Source organism: Nycticebus coucang, chromosome 20 (genome assembly GCF_027406575.1).
Source record: "Nycticebus coucang isolate mNycCou1 chromosome 20, mNycCou1.pri, whole genome shotgun sequence".
In the NCBI taxonomy this organism is placed as follows: Eukaryota; Metazoa; Chordata; class Mammalia; order Primates; family Lorisidae; genus Nycticebus; species Nycticebus coucang.
This window is the reverse complement of record NC_069799.1, coordinates 65,439,679-65,466,423: the sequence shown is the minus strand read 5'-3', so window position 1 is coordinate 65,466,423 and position 26,745 is coordinate 65,439,679. Positions and strand designations below refer to the sequence as shown.

Here is a 26,745-nt window from a genome sequence, read left to right as displayed (position 1 = left end):
GCTCCGGAGTGGGACACACCCAGATTCAGCAACAGGGTGGGAGGTGGTGCGCACAGTTCTGGTAGTGCCTGGCACCCAGTGACTTTGGCACAGAGAGCCCAAGGCTCCAGCAGTCTCTGGCCAGGAGAAGGGCTCTGCGCAGAGGCAAGGACGGCTCCAGAGGACACACGGCTACCAGAGACCCTGGGCAGATGAGTGGGCTGGTGTGGAGGCAGGGAGGGTATAGGAGGGAGGACACAGGGTTGCGTGGCTCAAGGGCATGGTTCCTGGTCAGGGCATGCGGAGGCCCGGCGGGTGCGGGTCGTGGGTCGGGGGGCATGGTGCAGCTCTTATGGAGGTCCGGGTGACACCAAGCCCATGAGTTTGAGGTTGCTATGAGCTGCGATGCCACGGCACTCTATCCAGCGCAATAGCCCGAGGCTCCAGCATGCCGAAACCGGTCTCACTCTGCCCCTGAGGGTTAAGGCTGTAAGGCAGCTCAGTCCCCGCCTTTAGGCTGCTCAGTCACTAGGTTACCAGCTCCCGCCCAATCCTTGCTCTGCGACCCTGAGGGTGGAGCTTGCCGGGGCAGTTCTTTCACAGTGGCTCCCTGCAGCCCACAGCTGAATACTATTAGCTCCGTCCAGCTCAGTGGCTCAGTCTAGAGCCCTAGACAATGCCCAAAGTTCTCCGCACTCCTGCTCAAGCTCTCCCCAAGGCAGGTCAACTGAGTGCCAAGTCCAAAAACACCAAAACGGTTCACAGGTAAGGCCTTTCCAGTTTGCAGTCTCACTGGTGCTTGTACTTACAGCTGCCAGCGGGATTAGGTCGATCGAACACACACAACCTTACCAGTTTTCCACTGTTTTTGTCCTCCTCTTGGGGTCCAGAAGTCCCTTGCTGACTCCCTGTCTCCTCAAAGGGATGATTATAGGCAGATCCCACCAGCCAGAGATGCCTGGAGTCTTATCTCCCTAGACTCACCGTGCCCAGTTGCAGGGAATCTGTTACTCAACCGCCATCTTGCTCCACCCCTCCGAAAAAAAAATTTTTAACACCACCACCCAATTCTTTGGTGGTCACACATAGAAATTCAGTTGATTTTTGTATGTTGACCTTTATTTCAGAAGAGTTTTAATGGAGTCAGAAAAGAGAAATGAGAGAAGTTTGATGAATCAGCCTGTCTCTAAAGAAAGTAAAAAGGAACAGAAAAGGAGCTGACACGACTTGAGCTCTCTACCTGCGAAGCACTCAGCGGGACACTTACCAGACTTAATTTTTCACAGCAACCTGTGAAGTCAGTTATTATCCATGTTTTACAGATGAGGAAGTTGAGCAAGTGGCAGCCAGGATTTTTCCCAGAGCTTTCACGCTGCAAACCCCACACTCTTCCGAGCATGTGGTACTGCTAGAGGGTGACGGCACCTGAATGTTTGCACAGCAGATGCACAAAGAAGTGTAGCTTATGTCAAAGCTGTGTCATATCCTCTCCAGCCCCTGCACCCAGGAGATGGGAGAGTCTTAGCAGGCAGCACAGGACCAAATTTCTCCCATCTCTTCCTTCTGGGGCTCAAACTGCTCTGAGCTGAGGGGCATGGATGCAATACCCACAGCTGCCCAAGGACGCCCCCCCACCCCTGGTTGACCATACTAGGAGAGGCAGAACAGAGCCCACTAGGCCAGCACCAGGCCAATGCTCCCTCCCCCCAGGCCTTCCCTGGCTGGTGGACAGGTGGACAGAACTGAAATAGTGCTCCGGGCCCAGAGGAAAGGCCCTGCTTAGGGAAGTGGAAGGCATCATTTGGGGCAAGTTTTACAAAGCAGATTCCCAGACCACCTCCCTGAGTTTTTGGTTCAGTAGTCTGAGGTGGGGCTAGGGAATGTGTATTCTAAATATCTGTTTCTGAGTGATTCTTTTGATCAGGATATGTTGAGAAATGTAAAGTTAACCTAAAACGTTACTGCAGCCTCAAAGGATTAGAAAAAGCCTGCAGATGGGCTGGGAAGGGACCAGAGATGGCCAATCGGAAGCAAGGCAGCATCTTGAGCCTACGTTCAGGCCTATGAGTTGCATGAATGTCTAACACGTGCAGGGGGTTCCCTTTGGTAGATATAAAACGGCCAGGGCTGGACACTGCATGAAGGTGGACATCCTGAAATCATGGGCGTGGGCAGGGAAGGGCACCACAGTCACATCTCCCAAAGTCTTCAAGAAAAACAACCCCTTGGGTTCCCCAGGATGAAGCAACAGAAGGCTCCAGTGGGTAACTGGAGAGAAACTATCAAGGAGGCCATCACAAAATCACCGCGCAGATCAGGCAGCTGAGATATTATGGCTTCAGGATGGATCTGCCAGCAGGCTCACCGTCGTTGGCCCTAATTTTCATTTTGTTTTATTTTTTTGGTTTTTGATGTTGATGTTGTCACACACAGGAAAGGAGTCCCAGCCCAGGAAGAACTGAAGACAGACAACTGTGAGTGTGAGACACAAGACAAGGCTCTGCGGGGCCCATTGGACTCCTGACGACGCAGCAGGATCGTAGTTGACATTTGGAACACTTGCTGCCCAGCAGCAAGCCCCAGCCTGTCCTTCAACCCCTTGACTCCCAGAGGTGGGTCAAGAGCCTCCAAGCTCTTTTCTGTCACCCTTTTCTGCACCACTGGTTGCCCTGGCAACAGCTGCAGCTGGCCCAGCTCCCAAGAATCTCAGGCAGGTTTGTTCTGCTCCGCTGGCTTTGTGGACAATAGGTTGGAATGCTGGCCCATGGCTCTGGTTTCAGAACCTGTCCCCAAGGACTCCCCCCAGTAAGGGGGAGGGAGCAGGATGTGGGGAAGGAGAGGAGGAGGGGCACACAGCACCGTGTAGCTAAGAGAGCAGGCAGAGAAGGACCCAGGAGGGGGGCTTCCTGCGGGACACACCGGCTTACGAGGTCCTCAGTCAGGTGGATCTGTGGCCGAGGAAATGACAGCAACCAAGGGCCGCATTTCTGCCCGGCCTGTTCCTTCACTGTTTTTATCCAGCAACTTTAGAGAAAACGTGCTGACCAGACCTGCAGATGACCGGAAGCTTAGTGGGAGGGCAGAGGCACTGCAGATAACAGAGGCACCATGGAATGACGGAGGCGCTGCAGATGACGGAGCCGCAGTCACCAGAGAGACGATTGGAATAATGGGCTGAATCCAATGATTTTAAGAGCCTTATAGGGAAAGTTGGCTCAGCAAAAATTGTCTGGAGAGCTGTAATCACTCACAAAATTCAGTGTCTGTCCACAGGGACATGGCAGGTTAGAGAGCAGAGGCGAGCAGGACTGTCTTCCTCATGCTCATCTATCTGTAGCCCCACACCTTGTCTCATGACTGGGACTCCTCCAGTAAAGCTCACAGGTATCAGAAGTTGAGTGGGCCAGTGCAAACTGAATTCCAGTCCCAGTGTGGCATTGAAAGTCCATGCTCTTGTGTAGCCCAGGGCTGTGAGATGTCTTGGTTTAAAGCAAGAATTCCTGAGCTGAACTGATTGGGTCTGAATCCTAGCTCTGAGATGTGTAAGCTGTCTGTCCTTGAGGAAAATACTTAACCTCTCTGTGTCATTTGTCCCACCCATGCATTAGACACAATAATACTACCCCCCACCTAGAGTTTCGGCAGATTGTGCCAGTCACTCCCGTGAAGCACGCAGCCAAGCACCGCCTGGCACGTGAGTGCTCACAGGTTCTGGTATTAGTGACTCAGCTATTTCTTTCAAAAGGGTGACGACTTGTTTTGCCTGGAAAGCCGCAGACTCTGAACCTGAACTCCTAGTCACCCTTGACACCCGCTTGGTGCCTGGGCTCCCACTAAGTAAGGGCCATCTGTCTGCTCAGTGGTCCCCAAGGACCGGTTGTTTTGAGGACCCACAGCTGCTAGGAAAATACGTATTCCACGATCAACACACCCAGCATGTACAGGAGCCACCAGCCATGCGTCCCTTTCCTAGCTGGAGACATCTTCTTCTTCTCCACGGGGTCTCGGGGGGAACAGAGAGGGACTGCCTCTGAGGACAGAATGTGTAGGAACATCTACTTGTCTGGAGGAGAAGGCCTTGCTCCTGCCCAGCCCCTAGGACATCTGTCTACAGCAGCCTAGCACCACCTCACACGCCATCGTGCATCCTAATTTCTCCCCATGGGCATGGCAGTGTTGACCTCAGGAGAGCCTGGAATCTTCACCGTCCACCTGACTTGCACAGCAACAACTTACGACTCACACAATGCTTTGCACCAACCTGGCCCCAGGCGGGTGAAGCCTGGTCTCTAGAACCTTTGTAGCTTTGTGACAGTCCCTATATTTCAGAATCCCGTTCTTTCCCATTTGCCTTTCCCACAAACCCAAACAGATTTGGAGTAATTGAAACTAAACATTTAAAAACCAAAAGCTGCAAACTGCCAGGCCCCATCATAAACACGAAGCATGGTCTTCCCATTTGTCATGGCCCACATTTTTTTGTTTTGTTTTGTTACAGATGTGTTATTTATTTCCCAAACACTCAGAACGTGTGGTGCCAGGGGCTGTTTTAAGGACTTTGCAAGAGGGGACTCATTTAACCCTCAAACAACTCCAAAGCAGACGCATGGTCGTCTTCATTCCCACTTTCAGAAGGGAAACTGAGGCACAGTACACGGCCAGTAAGTTCCTGAGTCAGGAAGCAGGCCAGGCGGCAAGCCCCCGAGTCCACAGCCTCAACCACGATGCTCTCTTACACTCTGCCACCCTTGTCAGTATTTTCCACAGGACTGGAATCTTTTAGAAGGCAGAGATGGTGTCTTCATAAAATATCTTACAGTGAGTCCTAAAGGCAACCAGCAAACTCTGTGTGGGGGTGTAGCAGCTGGCAGCATGCAGCACCGCCCAGGAGGTCATTCACCTCTCTGGGGAAGCTGCGTGCTGGGAGAAACAGGGCCTGCGCCAAGGACCATCTCAGGACACCTGCCCTACCTAGTGGTCTGACCTGGCCTATGACATACCCAAAACCTGCACGGCCCTTTTCCAGCCACCCGCCCCCGAGTACAAAATGGCATCTCCCCTTATACTGTTCTTTGAGGGAATTTTGGCAGCAGGCACAGAAAGAGTCATGTCCTGGCCCCTAGCTCAGCACCAAAAGGCAGGTGACTGTCCTCAGGGCCCCCCGACACCCTGGACTCCCAGTTGAGCATTCAGCTCCTGGGGTGGTCCAATTGCTCTAGTTGTGACCCCTCCTCGCACAGAGCCAGAGGGGGAAGGGCAGTTGGCCCTGGCGGGCTCCAAGTTACAGTCTCGGCAGCTCACTGCCCTGGGGATGGCCAGACAACAGCAGCAGTGTCCCGTCCACGCATGTGGGGCCTGGCCGTGCACTGCTGGGGTTTATTCTGCCCTTGCTCCCCTTGGGGCGTCAACTCTCTGCACCCTCACCAGGGTGCTGCTCGGGGGGGCTGACGGGGTGCAGCACAGCAAGGTCTGCTCTGAAGAGCATGTCAGCATGTCAGACCTCCCGTGCACCTGGGGTCTCCTCCGACCGGCCTCCAGGACTGGTGATGAGGACTGCTATGTGACCTCACAGGAGGAATGAGGACGGGAGGTGCGCCATCCTCAAGCCGTGTGGGAACCAGGGTGCACTCGGAAGGTGACAAAAGCCCCTGCTGTTTTCCAGCCTTCTAGCTGACATGGGGTTGTGTTCCCACTGCAGCCCTGCAAGGTGCAGATGCAAAGAGCTAGAAGCACAGACGTCACCACTAGGAGGGCGTCCACTCTGACCCTCGCTCTGGGCTCTGGTCACGTCAGGCACCTGCGTGGGAGAGAGGAAGGCAAGATGGAGAGTCGGGAAGGGCTCAGCAGAACACTCCATGCCTCTCTGAATGGGGGCCCCTGTGGTAGGCCAGCTACCTTCCTGTCAGCCCCAGCCTATATCCTCTAAGTGCAGATCGCTCCAGGGCCAGGGCGCTCATGGTGGCCATCAGCCCAAAAGAGTGGACCCAAGGGCCCCCTGGAGGTGGCTGGTGAGGACCAGGGGCTACCTAAAGATAGGCTCAGGCTCCAGCCTGCTGAGTGACAGCCTCCGCCCGAGCACAGCTGGGGCCGCGTGACCAAGAAACAGGGAAGCAGGAGCCGAGGAGACTGAGTGTCCCCAGGGGGCTTAGGCAAGACTATTTTGAACCCAGTTTGTCGGGCAGCCATGACAGTTCCCACGAGCTTTCTTGGTGAACTTTAGAGGCTCTTAGGCCCAGAGAGACAATGGAGATGACAGCTTGGGACACAGCTGGGGTCGCCAGAGGTGGGAACAAAAGGGAGAAAACAGGAGTGAGCAGCAGAGAGCAGAGCAGGTGGGACCCTCCCCCGGGGCTTTTAGCCAACCTCTGGGGCTCTGCCTGGGACCCAGCTTTCTGGCCATGAGGTCTGGGCTGGGAGGAAGCGGCCAGGGAGTGACCCCATTCTCCAGGTGGCCACATGAGACAAGGGGGGCTGCCTGCCCACAGCTGTGGGGCCCCTCACTGCCTGATACCCACCTAGCTCCTGCTCTGAAGAGGTTCCTTGGGTTTAGTGCCCCTGGTTAGGGCGCTGGCCACATGCACCGGGCCGGGGGGTTTGAACCCGGCCCAGACCTGCAAAACAACAATGACAACTACAACAACAACAGAAAAGTAGCTGAGCATCGTGGCAGGTGCCTGTAGTCCCAGCTACTTGGAGACTGAAGCAAGAGAATTGTTTAAGCCCAAGAGATTGAGGTTGCTGTGAGCTGTGATACCACAGCACTCTACCAAGGGCGACAAAGTGAGACTGTCTCAAACAAATAAATAAATAAATTCTTTGGCACGGTATTTTCTGGAAGACAACTGAGGCCTAAAATTTCTATCTGCTGCACCCCGATATCTATAGCAATTCCTGAGGCCCCAGTCCACACATCATGGTCCCTGCTCATCTCGACTCACAGGACACAGTCCCAGGCCCCGTGAGGGATGCCACCCTCTGAGCCCTCTCCCCATTGCCCGAGGGCCTGCAGTGTCCGAGCAGGGAATGCTGCCCTGGGCCCAGCTGCCATGAGCAGCTGTCATAGGCAGTCCTTCAAACTCTACCACTGTCTACATAGAAAGGACACGTGCCTACCCAAGTCTTCCAGTGTGTGAGCCATGCAACCCTTAACCAACTAAAGTGGGGCTTTCCTCTAACAGAACACGTGAGCAGAAACATCTGTGGCATCACAGGGTAACAGACTTTAGAAAGCAAACTGGTATCATTGCCATAGCTGTAGTGACAAGCATTCTGGGAAGGGGACGTGGCAGTGGCGCGGGTGTTTGGGCTTTGTGGAGGATTTGGGGTGAGAGTGGAACAGGACGTCCCTCTAGCAGGCAAGATGGGAGCAGGCAGGACGCAGGGAGCTGATGCTGCCATCCCCAGGGCTGAGTGGACCCTAAGAGGGTATCAGGGGCATCGGGGGATACGAGGGAAGAGATAAGCCAAGGACAGCCTGGAGCTCAGGCAAGGGGAGCAGCCTCTTTCCCGCAGGCCATGGCTGCCGCCAGTGCTTTAAGGGGGCTCTGGGAAGGGGTCTGGGAACATGGGCGGAGGGAAGAGATTCCCGAAGGTCGGGGGGGCAGGGTGGCCCATGGCTGGACAGACTGATAGCAGGAGTGGGTCTCTAAGGCCTTGGCCTTAAAGCAGAGAGAGGGGTGGACTTGACTGCAGAACTCCTAGACTAGAAAATCCGATGAAGCAAAGCTCTCCAAGGACCCCTCGGATGGCTAATTAAGTTACATCTGTTTAAGAGATTCCTTGAGGAATGAGTCTGACTCCAGGAATTCTGAACACTGGCATAGCAATGGTTTGGGAGTCCATCGTTCCATCTCACCACCCCCTTCCTGTGCACAGGGCAGAGCTGGGGACAGCCGCCTGCAGCAGAGACACACAGGCAGAGCCTCTGGCTGTGTCCCCTGTAACCCCTAACACATCTTGGGCTTCCCCGCACACCTGCCAACCCACGGGGACTGTAGTCCTGACTATTGTCTTGTTGACCAACTTTGCCCCAGATGTTTCAAAGTTCTCGTCCTCGGGTCTCAGGATTTAGGTATGCTACTGTCTGGGCAGTTTAAAAACAACCGAGTTTTACATTTGTTTCTCGAAGCTTGCTACACATGGAGCACTGAGCTAGTCCGTCAGGCCAACTTTAGGGAAGAGAAAACATGAGCAGCACTCTCAAGTGGCTTGCTGACAAATACAGACCAGTGCTGCGGGCTGCCTGCTGCCTGAAGGGGCTGGGATGTGGTGTCTGACTGGGCCACCAGCAGGACCCTGGCTGAGCTCCCGGGGGCTGCCCCAACCTGTCCCTGTATTTCAGGGAGTCCCTCAGGACACAGGGAGGTGGTAACTCTCAGGACTGGACCTGGAACTATGGCTTTGCCGGCCCCAGGCACCCCAAGAGCTGGCCTCCCACTGTGAACAGCTGGCAGTCGGAGGCCCCCCTAGCAGGGCGGGGGGGGGGGGGGCGGGAGGCGTAGCTAAAGGCTTCCTGGGAACAATGAGCCCAGCTTGCTCTCACCTGCTGCTCTCCATCCTGACAGCTGTGGGAGATGAGTGAGCCTGAACAGGCTGGCAGCTAAGAGGTGGCTGGCCCCAGCCCAGTGTGGCCTCTGTGTGTTCACACACACACCATGGCAAATGCATCCTTGGAATGTGATAGATGGAGGCCAGAGCACTGCTGCAGGGACTCAGCCTCCAGACCCAGATGCTACCACCGCTAGAAGTTTACATCCCCCAAACTGGGAGCCACCTACCTGTTCTCGTTGGCTGTACCCTGAGAAAGACCCCCCCTCCCTTTCTTCTACACCCAAAGGAAACCCTGGACTATCCCGAGGGAGCCGAGCCACGTGGCTGGGCCGGGCTTCCTTCCCATCGGGGTCTGTGCTAGGAGCCCCTCTAGGCTCCACCAGCAACAGCTGCTCCTTGCCCACCCAGGAGCACGTGCAGACAGATGACCCAAAACTACTGTGGTTCCAGCCCCTGCCCATCACGTGTGTCTGCTCCTGGGAGCTATGCCCCCAACACTCAGAAAATGTTCCCTGTCACATGTGGCAGACCTGGTGCAGGGCGCGTGGAAGTCTTGTCTTCTGGAGGCTCAGGGTTTAGGCGTAATGCGACCTGTGCGTTCAAACGTTGCATTTTGCATTTACTTCCCAAAGCTTGATCTGCAGCAGAATCTCTGGTGAACACACAGGGGCAGTCAACGTGAGGAGCAGGCCTGCTGTGCGGACACACAGGTGTGATCCCTGGCCAGCCTGTGCGAACTATGTCAGCATAAGGAGGTGGCCAGTGGAGGGAGGCGGTCAGCTACAGAGGTTTTACTGAATATTATAATAATATGAAGCACCCATGAGGCTATTAGAACTAACTCAAAAGGAAGATGACATCATTGTCACTCGGGTGGCAGTTGGAACTTTAGCTGGAGATGGTGGAGGCTCCACTGTGGGGAACTTCCCTGGCTCTATATTTCTGAATTCACCAGTTAACTGGGAGCAGGATTTTTTCCTCCTGACCTAAGTAGTTCACTCATGTTGGTAGTAGGAAATTCAGGAAATACAAGTGAACTGGAAGGCGAGGACATAAAGACTGTGTCTTCACACCAGCAGAGACACCCCGCTGCCCTTCCGCTCTTTTTTTCTATATGACCACATTTTTGTTACATTGCAACTTACTAAGTAAGAACATGATGCAGGGTCCATTATGCTGGGTAGTGCTATTTTTGCCCCTGTTCAAAGCTGGCTCAGTGACAATGGGGACTCTTTGGGCTGCAAAGGGTTACCCTGTGGAAATGGCAACCATAATTTGTCACACTGCTTCTTAGATTTGTCATTAATAAGGGAAATCTCGGTCTGAGGAAAGCCAAGTGCCCCTACCTGTCATCTCCCCAGACCCCAAGAACAGTTGTCTGCACAACCATCACCCTCTCACCGTGGTTTTCCAGAACTGCACACCTAGGGAGATTTCAAAGGCTTCTTATAACGTCTCTGCCTCTTATTTAACTAACCTCTTTGTGTCATCAGGGTAGAGGATGTATAAAAATGGTCCTGTACATCCCGACAAGGCCCCTGACCTCAAGGAAAGGTTGATCATGGGAGAAGCTGGAGGCAGATAAAAACGATCGTACCGCATGTGGTGAAATACCTCCACGGGCTTGCAGAGTGTAAGAGCTGGTGGGGGATGCAGAAATAATCGGCTCCCTCCCTCCAACCCCCCCCCTTTACATTATGGATATAGAAAGTGTTTCCAGAAACAGATTTATCAAAGCCCCAATGTGTTAGTTTCGGAGCCCTTGTGTGATTTCTTAGTCTCTACGCCTTCTGTAGAAGTTTGGGCACGCATGCAGCAGACCCATTTGCAGTGCCTTCACAGTAAATCATTGTGGCTCACATGTTTTCCTCCAAAAAGCCAAGTCATCCGGAGAAAGTTACAAGACGCAGGAACTTTCTCAGCCCCAAAGGGTTAATGGAGCCTGGCGATCCCACCAGGGGCTTGGACAGGAAAAGAACTCAGGAGCTGTTTTTCTTCTCTGAAAGCCAATCCCAGCAGAGTCGCTGGGGTTTTTAAAACCAAATGTCTTTACAGCTTGAAATGAAAAACTGCATGACCTCAGCTGTCACACACGCGGCCCCTGCTGCTGTACCTTCAGCACGGCCTCCTTGCTCAGGGCGTCCCGTAAATAACCCACGTCTGTGCTGCACATGTGGGAGGGAGCACCACCATCAGAAGCGGTTTCAGCTGGAAGGCCAGAGACTCCATGAGCGCGAAGTCATCTGTTAGCGATTTCCCACTCCCGTTAAAGCCAGACACGAGCTCCGTCTGCACTCTGGCAGACTGTCATAACGAGTTCCTTTTTATTGCTTGGACGAGGGTCTCTGAACCACATCAATTTTGGTCCTTTGTGTCACCAGTGGGGGAGTGTGAAATGAAACGAGGCAATCTCAGTGCTGCAGCACAGTCCACAGATTGTGCAGAGATGGAATTCTGTTTGCTCCGAGAACAGAGAAAAGGGGAAAAGTCTAGATTCTGGGCTATGGAGACAAAGCACCTCCCCCATCAATACTGGCAAAACCTAATTCGGCTGGCGGCCAGCGATTGAGACCTGAAACCCAAATTAAAGGAGTACTTTCCAACGTTGTAGAAGCACGTTATTGTTATCGTCAGCAATAATGCAGGAAAATCTCAGTCATTTGTAACTAACCTCGTGCAGACATTTATAAGGCACACACTGGACCAGCCAGACAGGACTGTTTTCTCCGGGTTCCTCCCCTCAGTCTCTACCTCTCTGAACACCTTTATGAAGTTTGGAAATAAAACCATTAGAATATAAAGTCATGTGTGACTTGCTGAAATTCTTGTACCAAGTGATGAGTGGGGCTGCCCTGGCACCACACAAGGCCTTTTGGACAGAAGGGCCTGGGCTTTCCTGAGTTTATAATCTCAGACAGCCACAAATGCAATAATAAGAACCCCTGGGCACAGGACTAAATTAGGGGTTCCAGACACTGAGTCCCCTTTACGATGCCGCAGCCTCTCCAGCACCCCAGGTAGGCCCCTGCCAGGAAAGGGGCTGGGAGCACCTGGAGAAGGTACACTTAGGCCGGCTGCAGATACCCCGCCCTAGGAGGCTCCATCAAATCCTGGAAGAAAGGGGGCCTGGGGCTGGGATGCTGCACATTCTCCACTCTTGCTCTTTTGTTTTCTGCAAGTGACTGATGGAGACACTTTCAAGGAAGTCCAGCCTGATAAGTCACTTCCTCCTCCCAAGGCACTGGACTCACCTCTGATTCACCTCCCCCAAGGCTGCTCAAGACCAGACAATGCAGGCTTTCCGGGAGGGGTGATGGATTGTGGCTTCTTGACTCCAGACCCCCCAGGCAGTACAGCCGGTGCAGGAAGCCCCGGCTGGGGGTGGCAAGGCTGTGTCCTAACCCCGCTTCTCTGCAACAAATCCAACCTGTCTCCTGCTTCCGTTCCAAGAGAACAGTAGGATAAGGCTGCCCAGACTCACAAGAGTGCAGCATCCAACAAGGCCATGTCTGATGCCTACATGCCGGCCTGGTTTACCAGGGAGTCCAGCAGCAGCTCTGGCCAGCTAGACACTCAGTGGCCCTGAGCACCACATCCTAAAGCAAACACGCAGGCTGCTTTCTGTTTATGAAAAGTCTTAAGTGACCACCAATAGCCATATGCCTTCTAGACCTATATGCAAGGCTTGACAGCCTCAGAGGAAAGAGAGAAGATTCTCGGGAGCCGTGCCCACCTTCCTCTTTGCTGGGGGGGGGGCACCATAGACACACACACACACACACACACACACACACACATACACGCAGTTCCCTGGGTACTGACCATGTGTTTGCAGCCCCACGGGGTGGGCAAAGGAAGCAATGAAGAGGAAGAGCCAGGAGCTCTGCAAAGGCAAGTCTCCCGTGTCACCTGCGCGGTGGCAGCAGTGGGTGCATTCGCCTGCACCCCGCCTGCGGGCTGCCCGGCCCCGACTCTTGCCACCCCGTGAGTCATCACTGACTCCCCACAAGGTGAAGCAGCCACCGTCTGTGCATCCCACACACTGGACCCCAAGCAGGCCCTGACAGCTCCCAGCAGATGCCAGGCGAGTGTACCCAGGGGGACCAAGTCCCAGACAGTCAGAGACACATGGTAGCCCATGCCCTGAAACCCCTGGGGTGACAGGCAATGCACCTGAAGGAGGACTCAGCGGGCTGGAGAGGAGCTGGCAGAGGCCCGTAGCTGCAATAGGGCTGTGCTGGGCCGTGGTTGGGGGGTCTTGGGGTAAACGCTGGGACCAGGAGGCAGCAAAGACCCTGTAGCGCAGGGGCTCCAGGAGGGTGAGTCCCACCACCTGGGCCACCCAGAGCCAGCTCAGCAGGAATTTCCCGCAGGTGAACTATGGGGAGAGAGCTAAGGTGGGCGTGGCTGAAGAGCAGAGGGGAGCTGGGGGCACCCCCTCCCTTGAGCACTGAGAGGGAGTCGGCACCTGTGAAGAGGACACCAGGATGGTTGTATTGGGACAGGCGAGCTCTGAGCTTTTCCTCTTCCCAAGTTTTCCCCCTTTCTTTCCCTATTCAAACCTTGTGCCTTAGTATCCCCAAGTAAAAATAACACAAATACTAACAGCAACATTTATTGGGCCTTGTGTGTGTTCCAGGCACATTTATCATGGCTTAATTCTGCGGGAGGCACAAAGCAGACTGGGTGCAGAAATAGCTGTGTGCTTTCCTGGCTCTCATCATCTCTCTGCCTGAGTCCTTGGGAGAAGTGGGGAGGCAGGGCGTCCCGAAGAAAGGGAGGAACTGAGGGAGAGATAGAACAAGAGAGATGCTGGTGGGGACAGGTGTGGGGACAGGACCCGTGCCCACATTCTTGGCTCCTCTGAGGGAGAAGGGGAGGCAGATGGCATGGGCAGGACCCCCCACCCTGCCTCCAGCCCTCCAGGGAAGCACAGGGCCGCAGTGACACCTGACCAGACAGCAGGTGTCCCAACTGTCTGCAGACTGAGCACCAGGCACCCTACAGAGATATAGGAGCCCCTAAAGGCTTTTGCACTCTGTGAGACCCCAAGATTGCACCACAGTCTTTGGTCAGGAGAAGCTTAGGAAGGATTGAGCCTAGATTTCCTGGCAGCCTGCCTGGTAGAATATGGGCTTGAAATCAGATGTTAAATTGTTTTAGAAAAATAAAGTTCATTCTATTTCTTTTGCAACTGGGTTTTTGGACCCACATAAACACATGTGCTACATTTGGCTTTAAAGTCCTGCTTAAGTCCCGGTGGTTTCTCAACAAATGCTTATTGTAGGAGCCAGAGTGGGGAAAAGGGTTGCAGACAACACGAATGGAAAGCCCTGACCCACCAGGGCTCTCAAAGTGTGGCACAGAACCACTGAGCGTCCCACACCCTTTCCTAATAATCCTAGGGTGGACTTTCCAGAGGCTGCGTCCTGCAACTAATCAAAGGCAGGAAACATGATAACCCCACTGTTCAAAAGATTTGCCAAATGTGAAATAAAGAGCCACTCTGCTCACTTGTAGTTTTTTGTTTGGGGGAAATAGAGTTATTTGTCATAAAAGTATTTTATGCTAACATGCAGTGGGTTTAATGATGTATTTTAAATGGATTAATAAATGCATATTTTGGAAATGTCTCTGCTTTGATTTTTAATACAGTATATATTGCTACACGTGACCTAGATAAACAAGAGTTCTCTGGGACCCTCAATAATTTTTTGAAGGGGGTCCTGAGACCAACTTGTTTAAGAACCTTCAGCCACAATGGACAGAGCATGGTGTGGGGGTGGGATGGGAAGGGAGAGCAGATTCATGGGGGCCCTTTGAACCTGGACCGGCGTCCACCATCTCCAGCCCCATGTGCCAGGGGAAGGTGCTGACCAGAGGGGCCAAGCCTCCGCTTGTAACACAAACTAGCTTCCACGTTGGAGGCTGGACGCTCAGTAGGGCCCCGGGGGCCCTTCCTGGAACTCTGGTCCCCTTGAGTATACTGCGGGAATGCTGCAGGAGGGTCTGCAGGCTAAAAAAATAACTGCCCCGAGGCGTGTGGGTCAGAGGAGAGGAATGAGGTCAGTGCCCAGGAGCCAGCAGCATTCCTGGGCCACTCAGGTCTGCCAGGACAGCTCAGGAATCCGCCGACGCGTCACCGCTAGTCTCTGCCTGTGTGCGCGGGTGAGTGTCAAATGCCAAGAGTAATCCGATTTAGGTTTTGCCGTCCTTGTAGGGAAGACTCTGGGAAAAACAATGCTCTGAGCCTCCTGGTTCAATGAGCCGCCCCTGCGGAGTGGCCTCAGCCAGCAGAAATGCAGAGGAGAGGCAGGACTGTGTCCTTCCCTCCTCCACCTGCCCCTCCCCACGACTGCCCACGCTCCTTTGTGGGGTCATTGGAAACTTACTCTGAAATGCTGTTATAAATACCCACTAATAAATAAACATGAGTTATTTCTGAAGTGGGCCCAGGAGTAGCCAACCACCCAAATAGCCCTTTCTCGGAGCCTGGGAAAAATAGAAACATAGGCCTGGTTTATTTTTCCATTGCCCAAAGCAGAATTATTGGTCATAGAGGTCTAATTTTAGTTTGCTGTTTGCATTTTTTTAAATCTCATCATCTTGTAGCCCGGAGAAAGAGCGAAGAGGGAGAGAGAGAGTGTGAAGGTAGGATGGAGGAGGAAAGAGAGAGTCTACTCTGCAGCCCCAGCTCTTAAGTCAACTTTCAGAACAGTGCAGCCTTCACTGTTTCCTCCACCTTGTTAGGCGCCGTTGCGGGTCGTTATGCACAAACCCCCAGAGCCCAGCCTGGTTTGAAAGCCTACTGGGAAATAGACGCTGAGGAAAAATCATCTATGCCAGTTTAAAATATAAAGTGTGAGCAGTGTAAAGCCGGAGAAGGCTTACATTATCTCAGGCCAAGAGGTAAGACCGAGAAAACGCAGCCCCTCTCCAGCCTCTTCAGAAGCTTTTACTGATTTCTAACAAAAGTGCATGTGCAAGATGTAAAAATGTCAAAAGACAGGGTGGAAAGAACCCCAAGTCCCCAGGAAGACTGAATAGAGAGAGGGCTGGGTAAAGGTAGGGGGTTGCTAACAGAAGGGGCTGGTGGCGTGTTTTGTTTTCTTTTGTTTTTTCACTTGTTTTCATTTATTTATCTCCAAGGCCAGTTTTTAAGTGGATCTATACAGAGAAAATGTTACTATGGGAATCCGTCGTGTACTTTAAATGGAAATGATAACAGCTAATGATGAAAACAATAATAAATAAGCCCAAATCTCTCATCGTCACTATATGACACTGATTCCTATGCAGAGGAAATTTAGAACCAAACCCAGTTATAAAGGAACATGTCTGAAGAATATAAGTCCTGAACAATTATCCCATGGATGGCATATTTTGAAAGGTAGTTCTATCCCTGCAGAAGAAGTAAGTCAGGTTTTCTGATCTAACTACCATCAAAGTTCAGAGAACTAGGCTCTCCCACCTGTTGACTCTCTAGGCTCAGGCCCCTCTGGCTTCTGGGCTCCTTTCCTCTTCTGGTTTGATGAGTCCCTGGGGTATCTGGCTTTCCCCTGGATAACCCTAGGATTGAGTCCAGGCACCTCGCTGAGAAGTCAACCTATCTACCTCCCCCAGACGTGAATTATAAAATGTCTGAGATAGTGAGTAAGCCAGAGAGGATAGTTATAAACTTCCAAATGCCCCCCAAATAAGATAAGAAATGGAAAGATGGGTAGCTAGGATGAAAGAGAAAGGCCACGATAAAGGCCAGAGTTCACCTGCAGCCTCAGAAAAGGAGTTTCAGGTGAGCAAGAAGGGTCTGATGTTAAGACCCCGCCCCACCCCCACTTCTGGGCCACCTCTGTGCCCATAGCTCAGCGGTTATGGCACCGGCCACGTGCACTGGAGCTGGAGGGTTCGACTGGGCCTGAGCTGGCTAAACAAGTAAACAAACAAAATAGCCAGGTGTTGTGGCAGGCATCTGTAGTCCCAGCAACAAGGGAGGCTGAGGCAAGAGAGTCACTTGAGCCCAAGAGTTTGAGGTTGCTGTGAGCTGTGATGCCACAGCAATGTACTGAAGGCGATATAGTGAGACTCTGTCTCCAAAAAAAAAAAAAAAAAGAAAGAAAGACCCCCAGGCCACCAGGAGTGGCTGTTTGCCAGGTTGCCCTCTCGAAAACAGCAGGAAATAGTCACCCTGGATAAATTCCCTTGAATGACCTGTTTCCACACCCTGTCTCAGCTCCCGCCTTGTAGGAAGGGAGCAGGGCAGCACTCTGACCCGGCCTTTCCCTTGAGTGAAGGGAAGTGAAGACTGAACCAACTCAGCACATGTAGCGAGTCATTGCTGAGACGCCAGACGGTGTTCCCAGGGCTGGGTGTGCCGGATGAGCCAGCGAGACTAGCAAAGCCATCCCAACACACAGGAAAGGCCCCGGCTGTCTCAGGGAGGGGAGCCCCCCACAAAGCCAAAGTTCTCCTGATAACACCTCGCACCACCTGCCAGTGACCAGGGACGCTGGCAGGGACCCTCAGGACAGGGACAGGATCACCCTCGCTGCCTCCTAACCTGCTCTCTGCAGACCGCATCTCCCTCCACCTTGGGACATCTGCCTGTCTCCCTAATTGCAGTTCAGCTGCTGGCACACTGTGGATTTGACCTTGGCTTTTTGGATTTCCTGGTCTCAGCTTTCCCCAGAGGATCTCGTTTCTCAATGCACTCTGCTAATCCAGCAGGGTCAAACAAGCTCCCGACAGCTCTGTAAGAATGGGGTGCACACATCAGCACTCTGCTCTGAGTTCCCCTCATGCTGCTCCTGCCACGTCCTCAACGCAGGCCGAGCACCCCAGGATGGCCCACTCAAAGAGAGGGTCCCAGGAAGTGCAGGCGCACTTAGCATGGGGCTTAGTCCTCAAAGCTGCAAGCATTCTGGACAAAATTTAACTCACCAAAATGAAGACACATTCCAAGGCCTTCCTCAGAGCTACCCTCAAAATCTGGCTATAGCTAACCCACCAGGCCTGCCAGGCAGCTGGACCCCTGAGAGAGCTTGGATTGGGGGAGCAGCCCGTTGAAATTGGCAGCAGCTTGTAAAGTGATGATGGGCTTGGAGATTTTTTTTTTTTTTTTAAGTCACTAACACTCAGTAGAAAAGACAGAAACCAGATATTCAGTCTTCTCTGGCATAGAGCAGGTCACTTAGCCTCTCTGTGCTGTGTCCCTGTGTCAAAAAGACCCTCCTTTCAGGTGCTGAAGCCGCACGAGTGGCCCTTGCTAACCTTTGTTCAGAGACGCTTTCCTAAGAGTGGCAATGGACGCTCTCTCAGCTGATGATTCTCTGGGCGAGGAGACACATTTGCAAGCAGTCCCAAAGAATTTAGGGTGCAGTCTGTGCCTATGGAGCAAAGCTAAACCAACCAGCCAAAATGAATCCCAAAGCCATGACCCTTTTTTTTTGTCTTTCCACTACCGTACCCCAGTCATCTAAGTCCCAGCATATGGCTCAGAGAAATTGGTTTTGTAGCACACGTGTCTTCTCCTCATCCCAAGCTCAAAGGAGTTAGGAACAGAAGAAATGTTCTCTACATAGGCATGAACAACATGGCTTCTGCCTTTTATGTTCAAAAACCAAACTACTCTGGCTGGGCATGGTGGCTCATGCCTCATCCTAGCACTCTAGGAGGTGAGAGCATTGCCTGAGTCCAGGAGTTCAAGACCAGCCTGAGCAAGAGCAAGATCCTATCTCTACTAAAAATCGAAAACTAGCCAGGTGTTGTGGTGGGCACATATAGTCCCAGCTACTTGGGAGGCTGAGGCAAGAGGATCACTTAAACCCAAGAGTTTGAGGTTGCTGTGAGCTGTGATATCACGGCACTCTACCGAGGGTGACAAAATGAGACTCTGTCTCAAAAACAAACAAAGAAAAAGCAAACTGCTCAACTTAGCATCGTTAACAACCTGCACATACAATTTCCCTGCTGGTTGCTATATAGTAGCTATTTTGCAGGTAAAATAAAGCGGTTTTAATGTAGGTACTACTCCAGGGCAGAAGGTATAAAGTTCACATTATCTCTAGGTCCCCTAGAGAGACAGATTCTGGAGGAGACCAGACAGAAGATCTTACACACTGACGTTTTCTTTAATCAAGTAAGGCAATTTCTCCTTTAACTGGATTTAATTTTGCACAGAGCATTTTGTCAAGGACCTGAGCCTGCCATGCTCAAATGTTTTGGTTATGTCCTTGGTACCTGGAATTAAAAAGGAAAAAGTGAAGATGAACAGGTGGGAAATGCACCCTTGTCTTCGGCCAGGCGTCTCTGCCAGGGGTCCAGGACAGCCTCCTGAAGAAGGGGCAGGCAAAGAGCTTTGGGTTGGGTCATAATTTGCGGTTTTAAGCTGGACAGACTAAATTTTAACAGCCAAGGATGACCAGGAAGACATGGAATCTGTTTAAGCCCTCATGGAAGCAGGGCAGGGGCAGGAGAGCGGTGAGGGCTGCCCTCAGGTGGACAGAAAATTCACCTTTCAACCTCCGCACCTCCAAACGCCACCTCCAAAACGCCGGGCACTCAGGTTGATTGTGGATGTGCTGAAGCCCAGGGGCTGGGCTTCCGAGTTTGCTGAGGTGTCAGGGGTGCTCACCTGGGGATCCTGCATGATGGGGAACCTGGCCAGGACTCAGGAGGAGACACACACACAATTGCATTCTCACACACACGCATCTGCACACACACACAATTGCATTCTCACACACACACAGTTGCATTCTCACACACACGCATGCACATGCACAGAGGCCACACATTTGAAGAGCAGGCTGGCTGTGCTGGAGTCCCCCCACCCCCAACACCTTTTCACTGCCTGTCCCTACAGAAAAGCGCACCCAGTCCCTGCCTACCGGCCCCTCTCTTGGCTTCTCCCAGCACGGCTAGCCCCTGACGTGGCTTCACTGTGACAGTTTTCTCAACCTCACATCGTAGCGAACTCTGACAGCTGCCCACCCACGTCTGCTTGATGCAGGCCAGTGACCACATCTGCTCAATACTGGCCAGTGGTTACGTAGTTCTGACACAGCATCGAGCTGCAGAGGCCCCTGGTCACCTGGAGTGACTTCTCCTGTCACAGGCATGGTTCAGGGAGGGACACAGCACCATCAGAGGGAAGCTCAGGTCTTCGGGGGGAAGAAGGAACATCTCCCCACTCCTAGATGTGAACAGGGACATGCATGGCCCAAACAGTGTCGGCAGCCACATGCCACCCCCATGACAGAGCCAGTCTGAGGGCTGACCTAACCCATGGAAAAAGCCCCAATCACTTGACCTGCAGCCCCCGACCCTGAGAACTTTGGAGAAAATGAACCCAGACACTTGCTCCTCCTCAGCAGTCAGCTCTGAGCGCCACAGAGGAGAAAGGAGGACCAGAGGGGAAATGACCGGGGCTCAGACCCCAGGGTTTCCTGCTGGCTGCCTCTGGAGCTCGGTGGGAGGCCGAGAGGATCCCCACCTTTCAGGGGCTGGGAGCACATGCTGGGGTCCACTCAGAACTTCTCTCTCCTCTTCTGTGGGCAGTGGGTTGCCTGGGGCTCTGCTTGCTGAGCTCTCCTGACCAGGAAACTGCTGGGTTCACCTGTTGAGTTGCTGGGTCACCAAGGGAATGTCAGGGCTGAGGAAGATACAAGACTCCTCACTCACGGAGTGCTCACAGCGCAGGGTCAGTGACCACAGCCACAAGCACGCTGCATGGGGCCCTCAGGTCAGGAGAGTGCAGCTTCAGCAGCACCAAAACCAAGCAGGAGACGGTAAAGACAGCTTGACGAGGCCTTCTGGGGCAGTTGATGTTTAACATTTATGATGGACCCACAGCCCAGGGGCACTGAACCACATTTTGGCCTCATTTGACAACCCATCTTTGGACAGGCAAAGAAGGGAAAACAGCAAGGCAGGCACATAGTTCTTAGGAGAAACCACGGCCCAGGGAAAGAAAACCAAGATCCCCCACTGACAGTTAATCAGTGACAGAGCTGAGGGTGAAGTTCGACCTGCCTCTGCTCCAGGAGCAAGGCCCAGCTGTCCTCTGCCCACTGCTCACCCTCTGGGTGACCACTCACCCACCTGGACAGCCTCCAATGGCAGACTGGACCTGGGATTGTGTGTCAAGCCTTATGGCTCCTGGATTTGTTGACGTGCCACTGCCCTTTCTCCACACTGTCCTCAGACCTAAAGACACCCTACTCCAGAGACTCCCATTTGGGACAGTTGACAAGCCCGTCCACCTCCCATGGCTCTTGGGTAGGGAGCAGAGCTAGAGGAATTTAAGATCAACCCCTTCTCCTCCCTGGGGTCTCTTGGTTTGGGCAAGTGGAAAGGTTATATGTGGGGGGACTCAAATGTACAGGCTGGGAAGTGCTCAGGTCAGCTGGCCAACCGCGTGGTGTGGAGCGGGCGCACAGCAGTGAGGGGTTTCCTGAGCACATGAGGGTTCCTCTGGGAGTAACCACCACAACTCCCAGCCTCCTCTGAGCCTCTGTGGACCGGGCGTGGTTCACGCCATTGTTTGGAACGCTGTGGCCTTACACATGCTTTCTGCCAGCTCCACAGTGCAGGAGCCGCCAGGGGAGCCGTGGTTACTCACTTTAGCAGCAGAGCAGGGAAGACGCACCTCATACTACTCTCCAGGCAGCCCAGGCTCTGCTTGCCCAGTGACGGGAGACCCCTGGGGGCACCTGCCTGGAGCCCCACAGTGGGCCACCGGCTACACGTTCCTGTGTCCCCAGCGTGTGGGGGATTATTCCACAAGTACTGTGTCTAATGTGAGTTATGTGATGGTGACAACGAGGCTCTGAAGAGTGGACGGCTTCCCGCGTGCCAGCCGTGCCAGTGTCAGGCCTGCACAGCGCTGTCCTGAGCCCAGGACACGCCCCAAATGAGGACCAGCCTGGACACGAAGGCAGCTGCCCACCACAGCCCATCACCACCCTCGGCTTCTGTTGACTTCTGACTGCTGAGAGGACAAACCTGTCTTTCTGGGTAATTCCCTCTCTCTTTTCTCCTTAAGCAAACATCTAGGAAAGGCCTCAGACGGGCCAGACAGGGAGCCAAGGGGGCTTCCAGAAGACATGGGAAGGATGAGAGGCCAGGGCTCCTCACCCACCCAGCCGAGGCCGACCCCCCACGTCCATCCTCCGCCATGGGCAGCTCCTTTCCCCCCTCTGCCTCTCCTGCCCCTGTGTGGCTCCCACTCACTCTGGCCACCCTCCCTGCACTAGGATTCACGCTAGGCCCCGAGAACAGGAAGACAGACGCGCAAAGTCTCCCTGCCCCCGAGGCAAACACAGAGACCTAGCCAGAGAAAGGCACCTCCCTCAGGCACATCAGGTCAGAGTCGCAGGACAGGGGGCAGGAGGCTGAGTGTGGAGGCTGAGCTCCCCCTTCTCCTGACTTGGGCCTACCTAACCCCCACCTGGAGATGTCCCTCAGTCCCCCCAGACCCCATGGCAGGGAGGAACCCCTGCTATCCCCTGGGGTTCTCTTCTCTGTCCCCTTCCTCCTTCCTGCAAGCAGATGGAAGGAAAGCTGTAGCATCCCAAGGATAAAAGGGGGTCCTTCTAACACCCCAGGTACCCCTCCCTAGCTCTACTCCAGGTGACATATGGGGGGAGGGTGAGAGATGTGCTGCCCCCACCCTGAATGGATGGGCCAGGGGAGTCCAGAGAAGGACCCAGGCCCATTTGTGGGAGGTGCAAGGTGAGGGTCCCCCAGGCGGGTCTTTCTTTGGGAAGCCTGGCTTCTTACGGGAGAACTCGCCCATCTCCAAGCTGCTGCTTGTGATTATGGTGGCGGGAAGGGGGCTGGCTGTGGCCTTTCCTACTGAAGTTCTGGGATCACTTTGTGGAAGGCTGTTCAGGAAATAGAGGTCTGCAGGGAACCAGGAATCGGGTGTGTTCAGCTCCACACACTGGGCTTGGCAGTCATGGAACAGTCCAGAAGCGCACCACCCCAAACCCAGTGTTTTGGTTAGGTGTGTTTTGCACCGTCTCATCGCTAACCCTGTGGATTTCAAACGCCTCCACCCTGGCCCTGTTCCACTAGGTTCCTCTTTCCCCACAGAGGTCTGCTGCCTGGGGCCAAAATAAATACTAGGGATCCAAACATGGGAGAATTTTCCAGGGGTGTGGCTGGCAACATCTATTACCCTGCAGAGTGGACACCCGTCTCCCCTCCCTCCCCCCGTATTTAGGGGGACACCCCAGCTGGGCTAAAGCATCTCCCTGGCCCTGGCCACTGAGGCCCACTCGTTTCTCAGATGGCCAGCCAGGTGCCCTATTCCCTCATCCTACTCAGACCACAGAGTTTGGGATTAACAGAGACACAGAGAAACCAGAGTCTTCCCCGTTCCCCAGCTGTCCCAAATGGGAGTCTCTCTGCCCATAGGCTGGGAAGCAAGGAGAGACAACTCAGTGACCCTCTAATAGGGGGTGAGGGGGCTCCTTGGCTTTCTTGGGTGGGAGGCTACTTCCTGTCCACACAGGATAAAGTGCTGGGACTGTGCAGCTCTCAGATCTCATAAGCAAAGCTCGTACTCCACTGCTGTTCCCGCATAGCCGTGGATTCCTAGTTAATTAAGTCAGCAGATGTTACTACGTGCTGAGTTTCCAAGGGGATGCTGACTAGCAATTGGTGTTCATTTTTCTTGGTTTCTTGGTTGTGATATTTTAGCTCTATCTTTCTTTTTTTTTTTTTTGAGACAGAGCCTCAAGCTGTTGCCTGGGTAGAGTGCTGTGGCATCACAGCTCACAGCAACCTCCAACTCCTGGGCTCAAGCGATTCTCCTACCTCCACCTCCCAAGTAGCTGGGACTACAGGCGCCCTCCACAACGCCCGGCTATTTTTTTTTTTTGGTTGCAGCCGTCATTGTTGTTTGGCAGGCCCAGGCTGGATTCGAACCTGCCAGCTCAGCTGTATGTGGCTGGCGCCTTAGCTGCTTGAGCCACAGGAGCTGAGCCTCTTCTTTTTTCTTAAACTTTAGCCCAAATATCCATTTTGTTTTACAAAGTATTTAAATAAGGCGAGTTCCTCAAAGCACTTGGTTATTCAACAGCCTCTGTCATCAGGCCCTAGCCAGGTTCTAACTTACCTCACGCTGGCTACTTAAATGGGTCTGTTTTCTCTCAATAACATGAACATCTGTGCTCAAAAGCCTTCGTTTAGGTCCCCATAAGAAGTCCCTTTGCATTGACATGGGAAGACCTCAAAGCCTAGCTCAGGTCTAGGAAGAAACAACAAAGGAGAGATGATGAGGTGCTGCCATAGAAGACGAAGTGTCCATTAAGCAGGCACTCGCTGCCCACTGCACAGTGACCCAGGCAGTGGTCACTGAAGGCCAGGCCTGTGCCATGCAGGTTTACATATTATTCTATTCGGGTTGGGCGAGGTGGCTCATGCCTGTAATCACAGCACTCTGGGAGGCTGAGGTGGGAGGATCCCTTGAGCTAGGAGTTTGAAACCAACCTGACCAAGAGTGAGACCCCATCTCTACTAAAAATGGAAAAATTAGCCAGAGGCATTGTGGTGGGCACCTGTAGTCCCACTGGAGGCTGAGGCAGGAGGATCGCTTGAGCCCAGGAGTCCGAGGGTGTTGTGAGCTGGGCTGATGCCACAACACTCCAGCCTGGAGCAACAGAGTAAAACTCTTTAAAAATAATAATAATAATAAATATATATATATACACATTACACACACATATATAACTCTGTTTTTTTTTTAACTAAATCATAGCTGTGTACATTAATGCAAATATGGAGCACCATGCACTGGTTTTATAGACCATTTGACATATTTTCATCACACTAGTTAACATAGCCTTCCTGGCTATAACTCTGTTTAATCTTCCCAATGGCCTCTGAAATAAGTATTTTTGCCTCCATATTGAAATCCACACCTGAGCAGTTGACCTCGGCGAGGACACACGGAGAGGCACAGCCCTGCCCCATACGTGGTTCATATACTCAGCACCTCGTGATGAATTACTTTTCTTCCGTGGCTTCAACATCCTTTCTGCAATGACACCACTGTCAGCATCTGTTCAGGCCTATGCCCGGCACCATCAAAGGACATCTGCAAAGGCTCAGCACAGGGCCTGGCACTTTGGGCACCAGCTAGTAACCACAAGAAGTCTTCCCGGCCCAGCCCTGGCTAGCAGACTCTTCTCTGCCCCAACTCCGGGACCTTGTCCATCCCCTAGTGTGAGCAGGGTCTATCCCCTACCTGCCCATACAGTCCGGCTCAGATGCGCCTGGTACCTGCCTGAGTCTGGCACAGAGCTCACGGCGTGGAAGAAGTTCCAGGATGCTGGTCGGTGGATCCCCAGAGCCCTCACTCCTCCCCACTGCTGGATCCAGCTCCTCCTCTCATCAGAGGCAGTAGGGCCCTTGGACAGAAGGAAATAGTCCTCTTTGAATAATTGACCTTCCCCCCACTTTTGCCCTGAGGGAGCGAGTGTTTTTACACCCCCTAAACTTTTGGAGAACCTGCCATCACCAGCTGCTGGGGGGACATCCTGGGAACAAACCTCAGGGCCTGGCCTCATTAGGAAAATGAGCAGTCTGAGGTGTCCCTGAGACGGGGACTGGGCAGAGACCCCTGGCCCTCGTTCCCCAGGGGAAGTAGGAATCATGTCTGCACAGCCCTCCAGGCCCCTGCCAGAGGAGCCTTTTCTAATTCCTTGGGAAATGCTCCTCCTTCCAGGTCTCCTGCCCACAGTGTCTCCATTTTCCTGTCTGGTCACAGTCACAAACAGCAGCCAAATTCCCATGTCCCCACCGTCTGCTGTGCTCCTCCCCTCTCAGGACCATGTGCACGTGTGGTGGCCTGAGTGTGAAGTAGAGTGGTCCCCACCAATGACTGAGTCCTGCAGGTAACGGTGACACGGGGGTCTGAGGGGCGTTTTGCTATGTGTTTGCATTTCTCTGCATCCCTCCATTTGGGAGCAGGGATCTGGGGAGCAGGAGGGGTCAGTTTTCTTTGCAGAAGATCTTAGGGAACACGCTGACTCAGGCTTTGAGGACCTGTCGCCACTCTCAGCCATGTGTGGCTTCTGTTCCTGGCCTTCCTGGGGTTTCCTTCCCAGGACACTGAGGAGCACATGGGTGAGAAAGCCCTGGGCTCCGACCAGCTCCACCCCGGACCGCTCAGGGAGGGGCTCCTCCTGTGCGGATTTTCTTGGTGAATGATAGCAGATGGGCAGCGGGGCAGGGTCTTGAATACTGGGTAAGAAGTCTGGCTTCACCCTGAGGACCAAGTGCCCTTTGCAGCCAGCTCATCCCACCAAGGGCCCAGGAAACCCAGCGGCTCCAACACCTTCAGGCAGCGATGCACCTTGAGATTCGTAGATAGAGCTGGGACCAGAAGGAAAATGTCTGAGAGCTTCAAGGATGCTTCTGAGCCAGGCCCTCGTCCTACATCTGAGCAGTTCACATGCAACCATTCTCTGGCTATGATGACCTTAGTTCGGCACCCGAATGCCACAGAATGTGGCCAGGGCAGGACTCAGCATTTGGCTGTGGGGGTACAACTTTAGAAGCAGTGGGGGGGCTCTGTGGCCACTCCTCTTCCCCTCCTAGGAGGTGGCACCACGGGGTAGTGATGACAAGCATCCGACACACAGGTGGGAATCCCAGCTCTACCCTTCACGGGTGCTCCCCTCCATGCATTTCTTAATTTCCCAGGGCCTCCCTTCCCTCATTCTATGACTAAGAATCACAGGCCATCTTCCACATAGAGACCATCTGAGGACTTAACGCAGTAACATTCGCCAAACACTCAGGACTGCAGTTGGCATGTTGGTAAGACCACAGTAAAATTAGCTATTATGATGATCTGTTTCTCCAGCCCTTTGCTTTGAAATCATCTTTGGAAAATTGAATAAAAATATTAATAATAGGGCAGCACCTGTGGCTCAAGGAGTAGGGCGCTGGCCCCATATACCGGAGATGTTGGGTTCAAACCCGGCCCCGGCCCAAAACTACAAATATATATATATATATATATATATAATATATATATATAATATATATATATATATATAAAATAAACCTTTTGAGGATGTTGGAGGCAGGAAGTGCAATCATCCCCTGAGCTGAGAAGGAGGGAACCAGTTAGCTCCCGAGGAAGGAACACTCAGAGGCTTGATAACTTGCCCAGGACCACATAGCTCTCCAGTCCCCACAGAG

General features: G+C 53.1%; 2 long non-coding RNA genes across 2 annotated transcripts; one reads left to right on the top strand and one right to left on the bottom strand.

The window, feature by feature from the left end:
- Positions 1-18,636: 18,636 nt before the first annotated feature.
- On the bottom strand, positions 18,637-20,309 carry LOC128572865 (uncharacterized). Its single transcript, XR_008376265.1, has 4 exons — positions 20,021-20,309; positions 19,619-19,720; positions 19,040-19,194; positions 18,637-18,765 (listed from the first exon to the last, which is right to left on the bottom strand). It is a non-coding gene; the product is annotated as an uncharacterized LOC128572865 (long non-coding RNA).
- Positions 20,310-20,928: 619 nt separating this feature from the next.
- LOC128573018 (uncharacterized) lies at positions 20,929-26,391 on the top strand. The gene is made up of 2 exons (XR_008376298.1): positions 20,929-21,543; positions 24,464-26,391. It is a non-coding gene; the product is annotated as an uncharacterized LOC128573018 (long non-coding RNA).
- Positions 26,392-26,745: the final 354 nt, after the last annotated feature.